Raw genomic sequence first — 12,459 nt, forward strand, 5'->3', positions numbered from 1 at the left:
GCTCATGAGCAACGTAAACGATGTACATGAATAAATGGCATGAGCTGAACGCAGCTTGGAAATCAAGACTCAGTGCTCCATTTTTTTCCTCACAGTTATTGTGAAGGAAAGGGACAGAAAGATGAAGTGAAAGATGACATAATCAAGCAATGTAGGAAAATGTGCTTTAAGACACAACTCCGTATAATTGGGGAGCATTCTAGTCTTCACAACCCTTCCAAGAAGCTGGAGGGGCAGATTAAATCCAATATTCTTGGAATGCCAACTAAATACCTCTGCCAGACAACAGACCTACTGAGGAGAGAGCATTAAAAATAGTACAGTAATCTGCATTAGGAAAACAGCATATGTGAGTATCTGCAGTCACAGTTACCAGATTTTGTTTACAAGCTTCGACATCAAATAAGACAGAAAAAGTTGTTTTGCTCCAAGACATGACATCATCTATTCAGAAACACAACTTTGTTAGACAGCAGGTCTTTATAATACAGGGGGGTCAAAGGTTGAATCTGCACAAGCTTCCAATAACAGAAATCTTCAATTCATTTGAAGGTAGCTGTAACAACAACAACAAATTCTGGAAATCCTGTTATTTTTTATTCAATCACATTTTTATTCTGGGCTTCGACAGGCTTTTAAGGGCAATTCTACTAACCAGAATAAACCAAACAGATGATAAAGATCCTTTGTTTCAACGTAGTCCCTGGCAAAAGCTTTCACACCCCCACAACATGCTTCAAAGTACATTTGTGTTCAGCTCCAACATCTTAGGTTATAAAACAATCATCTCACAGAGCTGTTTAATCCATCACCGGGAAAAATGGAAAAAGACATGTCAATACACCTAAATAGATAGGCCAAAAATAGAGCATTAATCAGAGGAGCAGCCAAGAGGGCAATGGTAACTGGGGGGAGCTGCAGAAAACCATAGCTCAGGTGGGAGGGCGTGATAAAATGATAACTCTCAGATGTGTACTCCACAAATGGGGAAAATAAGACCTGTTTACAGTTTGCCACAAGCCAGAGACTGCAGAAGTCATGAGACTGGAGCAGAAGGTTCACCTTCCAAAACGTACAGCCAGAGCTACTAAGGGCTGGTTTAGAAGAATGCAATTATTTGTTAAAACGGCCTAGTCAAAGTCCAGAACTAAATCCAATTGGGAATCTGTGGCAGAAGCTAAAAATGCTGCATAATGCACTTTTCAGATTTATATTTGTAAGGAATTCTGAAAACTCCCTTTTCTTCCACTTGACATTTTCTGCTACTTTGAGTGGGTCTATCAAATAAAACCCCAACGGAGCGTATTGAAATACTGTAAAGTGAAAATGGGAAAAGGTCAAAGAGGTACGAAGAACTATGTAGAACTTAAACATACTTAAAAATGACAAAGACAATGGGTTGCTAGAAAAGGCTTTATTTTGCCCCGCATTTCAAAAGTTGCCTTTTTCCTGTACAAGATACCTTGGCCAAGATGGTATGAAGAGTTTGCCATGTGTAACAAAAGATAGGACTCTACTATTATGGTACTTCTGCGAGGTAAAGTCCCAAGTATTTCAAAGACAGAATCCTCTTTCCAACATCTCCGTTCAGACTTTGACTAGGAGTGCCCAGTGGGTGGAAGGCCGTCTCCGTCCCGCAGTGGAAATGTTGGTTTGGATAAAACGAGTCCACTCGAAGAATGAGGAATTTGAACAGATAGGTTGAAACTCAGGAGTCCAGTCGACATATCGGGCTGTCATAGACCATCTGCAGGTTCACCTTGTGTCCCACCAGTTCTCTGATGTTGTTGATGCCGTATTTGATCATTGTGGGCCTGCGGATCAGAGGAGACGGCTGAGTGAGCAAAAAGAAAACGCTGCCAGCTGGTGTCTGCATCGAAGGAGGACTTCAACACAAAGGTTGTTGGTTAAAGCATTAAGGTTAAAGTCAAAGGTCACACTTAACAAACCCATGACCCTGGTCATCTACCAGGTAAACTGAGACCGATTCTTTGGCTCTAGTCATCAGGGCTTTCACACACACAAGTTCAGGGTTTGTAGCACATGAACAATACAAACAAGAACCAAAATGAAATAAGATTGGTTAACCTGTTGCTTTCATTGTAGCACTTTTTCTTCCTTCTAATTGGAACCCTTGAAGACTGCGCAATCTTCCAGGACCTCATAATAACTCCAATCAATTTACAGATATAAATACATCTTCACTAATATTTGTTCAAATGTCCTTTGCAGGGAAACAACACAGATGTTCATATCGACGAGGCTCTGCCATAATTCTGACTGGATATTTGACTTTTTCCTCCCATCAGAACCGGCAGATCTGGTATGTTTTCAGGGACAGAACCAGCCTTTAAACACAGTGGTCCCAGGTCAATATTAGCCCGCTTTGTTTTTTGTTCTTGAACATCCCAGCCCAGGCTTTGAGTTTGCATCAGATGGTTGAATGTGGACACAACCGCACAGTAAAACTGGAATAGATAAAGAAGTTGGACATTAAAGCTTCTGGAATGGCCTGGACCTCGACCCTGATGGAAATGTTTGTGGAGCATTGGTAACATTCTTACACATTCTGTCACCGAGGAGCGTTACACTTCCAAGGAAAAATGAAAACATCAAGAGTAGCAGGAATAATAAAGATTTGTGGTTCAGAAATTTAAAAGAAAAAAAAACTGTGGCATGTAAAAAAAAAAAGAAATAAGTATTTTCGTGTTCTTTAAATCCCCAACTGGATGTCGTGATTTAACATGATCTGACCTAAAGCATCGACACAACATTGTTTAGGGAAACCATCCGGAACGACGGACAATCTTCTGTGACGCACAGACAGACTGAATCACACAGATTTAATCAGCTTGCATTCTGCTATGTGCAACAAGTTCTTGTGTTTAATGTGCATGCTCACCTCTCCAGAGAAAGGCCCCAGGCTATTACCGACACGTCCTCAGGGAGACCCATGGGCAGGAGCATCTCTGGTCTGAAGACCCCAGAGTTTCCCACTTCTACCCACTTTTTCAGTCCTGAATCAACAGAAAGACAGATGCTTAAGACAAAATGTCATGAAATAAATGTAAAAATAAAAACATACTGCAGAAATGACAATGACAAAAAGTGTTTTCTGGTAGATCATTAATGAAATACCTTAAAGTTGAGTATTTTGAAACTTAGCATCAAGCCTAAGCTCATGAAGTCCTTTAAAGTGTCTCACAGAGGAAATGAGAAAATTCTAATTTTCCCATTTCTATCAACAATTAGCCCCAATCAAGCAAACCTGTAAACACTGATGAAATGTTGCTCATATAGGCTGAATGTTAAAGCTGGAGGTGATTATACAGAGCTCTAGTTTACCTTCATGGTAGCTGAACACTTCCATACTGGGCTCTGTGTAAGGGTTGTAGGCTGGCTTGAAGCGTAGCTTGGTTATTCCTGACAGAAACATAACACAGGGATCATTTATGTGACAAGATGTCAAAACAAAAACAAAAAAAGATACACAACCACACACAACAAGAGGAAAAGTACACATTACTTCAACACTACAGTTTCCAGAGATATCAATGCTGTCCATTTAGTAAAATAAAATGCAGACCAAAATTCAATTCCAACTCTCACTCTGTGTTCTTTGTAAATCCATACCTAGTTTGGTGAAGAACTGGTGGAGGACCCCCATGAGGTGCCCCAGTGTCAGATCCTTGTCGGCCACCACCCCCCTCTATCTGGTGAAACTCTGCTAGATGGGTGGCATCCAGGGTTTCGTTCCTGAACACCCGGTCGATGGAGAAATACTTGACAGGGGTGAACGTTTCCTGGAGCATGAGAGGAGCATCATGGGTTATAATAATAACACAATGATAATAATTAAGAGTCTGGTTGCCCTTGATTTCTTTTTAAAGAAACTGGGTACAAGAGCGGTTTATAAGTAAGGAATCACATTTAACGTCTAAATACCAAGTTTTAAACTGAGCTAGGGCCTGCAGGGAGAGATGTGCTGTTTATAAGTATTATTTGTAAGCTGCAGAAAATTTTTGCAAATGTTTACACATTAGGACATATTTCTGGCTACTAGTTTATTTAAACAGGTTGGTTTCCTGCCACAGACCTGGGATTTAGGCATAGTCCATACATTTTTAGTAGCCTTGTGGTCAACTACATGTTAGCTTAATGACAGCCTGATTTATCCATCCAAATTCAGCTCCAACATGTCTCTTGTCATACACAAGGCTTCTTGCTTTAAGTGAAAACTTACATTGTCATCTTTCATGCCATATTCCATTTGTGTCTATTTCGTTAATTTCCGTTTAAAAAGAAATAAAATGAACACAGCTCTGATTACTATAAGGCATTCAGACTGTAGGCCTAATTCCTTAGTAACTGTGGGTATGAGTCATCATCTCAAAGAGACAAGGCTCCTTTCCATTACATCTTCAGTGGTTGTATGTGCTGCTCACCTGCTGCGCCAGCTTGTACAGCATACGTGCGCTGACGGCGGTGGTGTGGGTCCGGAGCGTGTTCTTCTGAGCCTCCTCCATCTTCCAGTCGTATTTGTACCTGAGACGCAGCCTTGTGTTGACCCAGATCTGTTGCAGAAGTGCAAACAATGTCATGCTGGTTAGTTAGTAACCATGCCTCACCCTTGTGAGCCATAGCCTCCCTCTGAGTGGACCTTCTTCACTCTCTCCAGGTATTCCAGTGGGAACTCATGAGCGAGCGCCGGGTCTGAAATGGGACGTTCTGAGTCACTGCTCGCCACTGATTAGGGAAGCACTGTAAAGGGTTTGTGAGTGAAACTTACCGGACAAGAAGAAGGTGTCGTGCTGGTCTCTGGCCGGGTGCTGCTGAGGCTGGTACAGAGAGTCAAAATTCCAGAAGGAACTTTCTATGAAGTTGTTTGTCGGCATCTCAGAGAAACTACGGGAAGAAGAGACTCCTGTTGCTTGTTTTTAATGGCAGTTAAATATAGATGTTTCTCGAATTCAGTGCTTAACAGATTCTCACCCCATCTCCAGGAAGATCTGCCGGAACTGTGTTCGCACCTTCATGAGAGGGTGCAGGTGGCCGCAGTTCGGGGCCACGCCCATGGCGTGGAAGTTGTAGGGTTTAAACTTCTTCTCCTTCCAGCTGCCACTACAACCCAACAAAACGGATCAAACAGGATCAAGGTAGTTTACCAATCCTACCCCCCTCCCACATCAGGTAACAGGGATATAAAGCTTCAGCCTATTCATCTAGGATTTTATAATCTGCAGCCAAGATGAGTAAAAGCATCAAATCTATGTAAAGGGCAACATCAATCTGAATTTTGGGCTATGGGAACACAGCACATCTGGATGCTGCTTTTAGGAAAATCCCCTCTAGAATATTTTCAAGCAAATGTGATGAGAGTACTTCTTACTTCCTGCTCAGTGAGAGCCTGAATTTATTCCTGTTAAAATCCCAAATTTTACCAATTAAATACAAAAGCTCAATGGAAACCTGTTGATTCAGGGTTTAAATATTGAAGCTGAGGAAAAAACAGTGTCAGGCAGGAAGAGGGATGGCTGGATGGATAGATACACGGATAGAGGAACAAATGGAAGGATGGACAAATAAATGGATGGATAAACGGAGGCGGGAAGATGGAAGGATGGACAAATAAACTAATTGATGAATGGATGATGGATGGATAAAATGAAGTATGGATGGATGACTATGGACAGATGAATAGATAGATGGATAAATGACTGATGGATGACATGTATGTATAGATGTGGAAAAAAGGTTGGACACAGACAGACAGACAGACAGAAAAATATGGACGGATAGAAGGATGGGTGGAACTTGTAGACCATGGGATAGGGAACAAAATCTAGAAATCTATAATTTTTCCTTTTCCCATACTTATTCATACCTGGTAAAAAACAAAGTCCAGGGTTCTCTCTTTTAGGCTGTGTAGGAACCCTGGAGAATTTTGATTCTAATGAACAGTTTAAAAACATGCATAAAAATGCCATCAGTTTGTCCTGCTCTGCCTTTAGGACCAAGTCCTTAACTCTGGACTTGTCCCCATGTTTGAGCAGATGTTCCTCTGCGTCCTCCGCCTGAAAGCCTGCACACTGTCACTGGCTGACAGAGCGGGTCGGACAGGACGCCATGTTCATTTAGATGTTCAACCTATTGGTAACCAAGGTCAAAGACTCACGTGGCAATCATCTCAGGGGTGAGCTCGGCCTCCTGTTTGGTTATGGTGGTGCTGAAGGAGCTTCCCTTTGCGATCCAATAAGACTTAACAGTGCTAAAAAAATAAAGGAATAAACTGATTTCACACAACCATTAAAGCAAGGAGCAAGCTTATGTAGTTTCTGGTAGGTTTAAAATCATTTCAGTCAATACAACCTGTATTACTAAAACAAAGAGTAAAATGCTTGAAAAACCTTCTGCAGCAGGAATATATTGATATTTTAAACATTTGGAGTATTCCTCCAGTGAAATCTTGTGAATCTGGTTAAAAGCATTCCATCCAGGTTGGAATAGTCTGATAAACCAGACAATTTAGTTGATAATTAATCGGTATATTTCTTTTTTAAGACGTGGATACACCACCTTACTGGCAGAAAATCTCCTGAGATTTAAAAGAATTCATGATCACATAGACTTTAACAACAATCCCAGGCCCACAGCATTACAGATCCTCTATCATACCCAACAGTGAGAAAAAAACGGTACTTTTCCACACATTGATCTGTTCTTTCACACCATGAGGTGTTTGATCATCTCTCACCAAGACTGAGATCTTTAAACAACAAAGCACATGGTTCCAGTTGGTTCCAGAAGACTTCAGCAAACTTCACTTTTACATTCATGATGGTTGGATGGAAATCGCTTTTTCCTGAAGTCACTACCAAACTACCATGTCTGGTGGTTGCTATGGAAACTTGATGACTCCAAGATGGCGCACATTGCTGAGGGTTTCAGTAAGATCCCCCCCTACCAACCTGCTCACTGTGTGCACATGTTGACAACATCAATGGTTCCTCGTCCAGCCAAGCAGCCAGCAGCTCAAACAACCGGCGTCATCTCATATTCATATCCCAAAAGGAAAATGTTCATTTTTAAAAAGTCCTGCAGTACCATTTATTTTAAAAGGGATTGTAAGGGCTCCCAAAAATTGGTTTTTCCCCAGCCGTTTCTAAATGCGCTCAAGCTAAAGGTCAAATTTCTTAAAAATCTTCAGTGTGAAAATATATAACTACGATAAAAGATGCATTTACCTAAAGGCTTTACTCGAGATGATAATAAATGTGGCTGGCTCTGTAAATCTGCTGCCAACAATGTTTTCTTTCTTCAACTTAAAGAACATGAGAAATAACTTCGTATCTAGAGGTCGGTTTGAAGTTAAAAAAGGATCTAAACACTGCTGCAAAACCCTGCTTGCTGTGCTCAATGGGGAAAATGTTCTGAGAGGATAAAATGAGAGACGCTTAGATCTGCTCTGCACATGTGCATTTTATCTACCAGTCAGAGGGACACGGCTTCTTGGGTAAAAGGATTTTGAGTGAAAACATAAATTGGTATAAATCCACAGCATATTTTTGTCATCCAAACATCAAAATCCAAATGTTCCCATCCAAGCTAAACTGAATAATCTTGGGTTCTTTTACATAATGCTAGCTAGATAATCCACTGAAAACAGCCAACTGTCTGAAGTTACACATCAGCTGCTTTCATGAGCTACAAGCATGAGAATAATGCCGGTAAATTGTACAATACATTAGACAGTTTCAGACCACTTGATACTTTTTAAGAAAAGAGAAACGGCAACAGAAAAACTGCACCTCTGTTCAAATGTTGGAGGGATAAGACCAACCAACAGCAAACCTTCTGCTGCCACCTACTGTCAGAGAATTGTACTCAATAATCACTGCTACGTAGAAGTCTGAAGACCTACACTTCAGCCAGGAGTTTTCTCTTCTTCAGCTCGTTCTTCTCCTTCTCGTCGAGCTGAGCGGCGTTGCCCTGTTTTACTAGGAGAAGCTTCTCTCTGACCTGGTCTTCTATGCTCTCCACCTGAGGGCCAAGCGTAGCCACACAATCATCTCAACACAGAACAGGGTGGTGCATCATATGAGCCTAAAACGGCCGTTGGTAAACGGAAGTGCATACAGTTCGGAATATCCTGGGGCCTCCCTCATAGGACTTGTCCACACGGATCCACTTGTTGGACATGGCCTTGCTGAAGCCGATCTTCCCAAATGAGAGTTTCTGCATGAGAGAAAGGAAGAAGTTCAATAACAGCATTAACTTATGTGAATCGAACACCTGAAATTTTTGGAGGGATCACAACTGAGTATTAATTGCTTTATTTTGCAGCGTCTCTGCAAGTTTGTTTTTATTTTTTAGCCAAAAACTGCCAAAAAAGGCCCAAGTAGATCGTGACAAACAAACAATAAACATATGAATCCCATTAAACTAATATGCTTCACCCTATAGTAACCGTACGGAAAACAAAATCCACTGCCTCTGACACTTTAACTGGTGGTAGAGGTGGAGGTGAAGAAGAGGCATGAAGTACTTCAGATGTCTAACATTTATCAGAAATGGTTTCAGAAGGAGCTTTTAAGAATGCTATCTGTCGTTAGTCGTTTTAAAGCAGTCAGGGGGCAATTTTTAACATAAAAAGTTCAATATTAATCACTTAGACAGAATACTACTTTGTTTTATTTAAATTACCTTATAGACTATCCTAAAAAAAACTATTTAGGATAAAACATAATGGGTCTTAATCATAAATCATATTTTTCCTTATTGCATAATTGGGTTAAATAGTATACCGTTTATGTAATGATATGCTGGTATATTCCTTTTGTAAGATGTGGATAAAATGAATGCAGCTGAAAAACAAAGGTTGTGACATAATGAGAGATCATAAAAATATATATATATATATATACACACACATCATGTAAAATAAGATGAATACAGTGTTGGTCATGTCTAAAACTGATGTAAATTGTTAAAACTGGTATAATTTGAGATGGCATGACCAAAAACAAAAGTCAATATTCAATCAGTTCAATGAGCAGCTGTTCCATTCAAAACATTTTAAATAAAATGTTTACGTCACCAATAAAAACGAACTGTTAACATGACAAGCTGAAAACTGTCCCTTAGAGACTGTTTTAGGGTGTATATGGTCATTTTTATTACTTATTGACATGATAATGTAACAGTTAATATTACAGTTTCTGCGATTTTTATGAACAGATTCCCATTGTTGCTGGTTTTGAAAGAAAGAAACATTAAATTCTAATCATTTTATCTAATAATGTGTAAAAAAAAAGAACAATTATATTTATTGTTGTTGATATCAATGCTCCACTACTCTACCTTTACTACAATATTGAGGCTGTAATGACAAAACCATAATTCAACCAAAATTAACATGGTTTAATAGGGTTCATAAGCAAAATAAATGATAAATAGTTCTTTAATTCTTTTTTTAAATATAACAATAAAATGAAAATAGACAAAAGTGACTCTTTGTGGATTTTTCAAGTTTACAAGTTACTTCAGTAGAATAGTTTTGGGCTAGTTTTATTAATTAAAATGATCTAGGTTTGTATCGCCCAACACTTCTTATATTGAATGACACCAGCTATCCAGACAGTACTTTCAAAATAAAAGCCAGTGTATATATATATATATATATATATATATATATATATATGGTCTAACAGTCTAACAGGGCATGCTTGGAGACAGATGTAGCTGTGGGTTTGATCTGACAATGTATGTTGACTGGACAGAACACCGGTTTTCAAAAATAAAAGCAACATTTTAGGATTTGGAGATAAATTAAGGCTCATGATGACTTTATACAACAAATCAGAGGATGATATTTCATGCAATAAATCATTTACTTGGTCATTTGGGACATATATTCTCTTTCTAAAACAGTGTTGTTAAATCTAAGGTTTGAGAACTAATCGTATATTTTTATGGGTGACTTTAGGTAATGTTCTGGACACTGAGATGCCTTCTGCACATTTCCAGCTGTAAAGTACATTGATGAAGAAATTTAAACTATGAAACAGAAACCTCTCAGATGTTTTCACACCAGTGAGTGCTCATGTCCATCTCACCATGAGCTCAGCCTGTGGCAGACCCTCCAGAAGGATGGAGCTGAAGACCCGGGCTTCATGGCTGCCCTGCTCGGCTATCTCAGTGCCCTCCTCTGTCAGTTCCCAGTGTTTGGAGGAGCGAAGCTCCGCTGAGATCACCTGGACAGCAGAGAACAAAAATGACTTACCTTCCCTGAGTATCACTGAGGCTGGGCCACTTACGCTTATTTATCTCGGCTTCCTCCTTTAGCTGAGTCGTTCCTTTCAAATCTTCCTTCTTTAAGCCTCATTGCATCAGTCACGCTAAATGTTGACAGTAACTCCAACTTCCGCTAACTCTCATTCCGGCAACACTCACATCGCCAAGCGCTTGCAGACTTTTCACGGCTCCGACGATGACCTGGTGGTCCACCCCGAGGCTGGCCGCCACTCCCAGGCTGTCTACGCCGCCGTCCACCTTCTCAATCCGCTGTAGAAGCGTTTCCACCACACCGGTGTCCGCCATGCTAAAACCCTGCAAAGCCCGAAAGAGACAGGATGTGACGTCAAAGCAACGATTCATTCAATGCCCTGTGGCAACCTAAGCGCGTCGGCCATATTGTGACTGGCACGTATTCCTCTGAAAGCAGCATAAGAATGATTGGAATCTGGGTTTACCCAACAAAAGCAGAATTAAACATTAAGTTCAACTAAGAGTGATATATTGTATGAAAAAAATATTATTTTAGTACTAAATGAACAATGTCTACAAACCCCACTTCACAAAGTCCACTTAAACATAGCTTTATTGACTTTTTATAGTTTTATGGAGGATAACAGTGCGTGTAGTTTTCTTTTATCATGCCAAAAGATTAGTGTGACTGTGCAACACTTTATTCTTTTTTCTCAAATCTGTACATTATATAAAGGCCACTCAAGTATAATCATGAGCTCTATGGTACATCCATTGAATACTTACTCCAAGCCTGTTATGCATGAATTAAACCCTCAGGCTAAAGACTTTAGATCAGGCCAGTTTTCTCGCCAATCAAGCATAATGGTGTCATTGCCATTAAAGCAGGTACTGGTAGTTTTGGTAGAATAAAGCTGGAAAATGAAGTTAACATATCCACTCATCGGCTGAGAGAAGCATGAAAGAGTCTAAAATATTCTCGTATACACCTGTGCTGACTTTAGACTTGATAAAACGCAGTAGACCAACACCAGCAGTTTGTATACCTCCCAAAATCAGACTGTGGAAGCTTCCCACTAAACCTGAAGGTGCATGAATTCTGTGCCCCTCTCACTCTTCCTCCCGATTCTGTGACCTTCCAGATAAAATGCTTTTTTTTAAAAATAACTTTTGACCACTAAGCAACAGTCTAGCTCTTTTTTTCCCCCTCAATTTCAGTAATCCTATTGTAGCTTTTCCCACACTTTTTCCTTCTACTGAACCTTCTATGAATATGCTTGGATACAGCACTGTGAACAACCAGTTTCTTTAGCAATGTCCTTTTGTAGCTTAACCTCCTTGAGGAGAGTGTCAATGACTTCTGGACATCTGTCAAGTCAGCAGCCTTCTGCATGACCCTTGAAAATGTGATGTTTTATGTTGACAAGAATTGTATTTTCTGACAGAATTTTAGGTGTTCATCGTTTCTGAAGAGTGTTTTAGATGGCGGTAAAGCAGTACAATGACCTGAATTTTGAGACAATAAAAATTCAATGGAAGTTATTAGAATGTAAATGTTTTAAGATTTGTGAGCTCGATATTTTGACTGAATTCTGAAATTACATAGAGAATCCACTTTAAATAAACTTTATTTCAGCTTGGACTATCTAAGAAATGAATTAAAGTCAGTTATCAACTTTAAGATATTCTTAAAACTACTGGATGAGCGCACACTGAAGTGCGATGTAAACACCTTCTCCCTGTAGGCTTCATTGACAAACTATTAAACTAAGAGGTTCATTAGTTTGGTCTGCAGCTTAGGGAAAATCAATGATAGTTTATATCAACTATAATTAGCCACACAGGTTATTAGTTGATGCTCACTAACTGTAAAAGCGCCAAAACCCTAAATTGCTTTAAATCAAGATTAAAATCTTATTTGTTTAGAGTGGCCTTTGACTGTGCCATCTAGGCATGATTAGTTGCATTTTCTTGTCCATCATTTTATTCTCTTTATTTTATTTTACTTTTTTAAATTACCTCTGTTGTTTGATTTTATCATTTGATTTGTTTTTCTGTATCTGTTTATTTGCTTTGATTGTATTGTAATTGTATGTACAGCGCTTTGAGTGTCTCGTTGCTGAAAAGCGCTATATAAATAAACTTACCTTATTACCAAGACAAATACCCAAAATGTATAAACAGAACTGTTAA

At 39.5% G+C, this 12,459-nt stretch overlaps 1 pseudogene; it reads right to left on the reverse strand.

Moving 5' to 3' along the window:
- Positions 1-1,399: 1,399 nt before the first annotated feature.
- LOC124863809 lies at positions 1,400-10,639 on the reverse strand (annotated as a pseudogene).
- Positions 10,640-12,459: the final 1,820 nt, after the last annotated feature.

The sequence above is a fragment of the Girardinichthys multiradiatus genome, chromosome Y (genome assembly GCF_021462225.1).
Source record: "Girardinichthys multiradiatus isolate DD_20200921_A chromosome Y, DD_fGirMul_XY1, whole genome shotgun sequence".
NCBI classification, from domain to species: Eukaryota; Metazoa; Chordata; class Actinopteri; order Cyprinodontiformes; family Goodeidae; genus Girardinichthys; species Girardinichthys multiradiatus.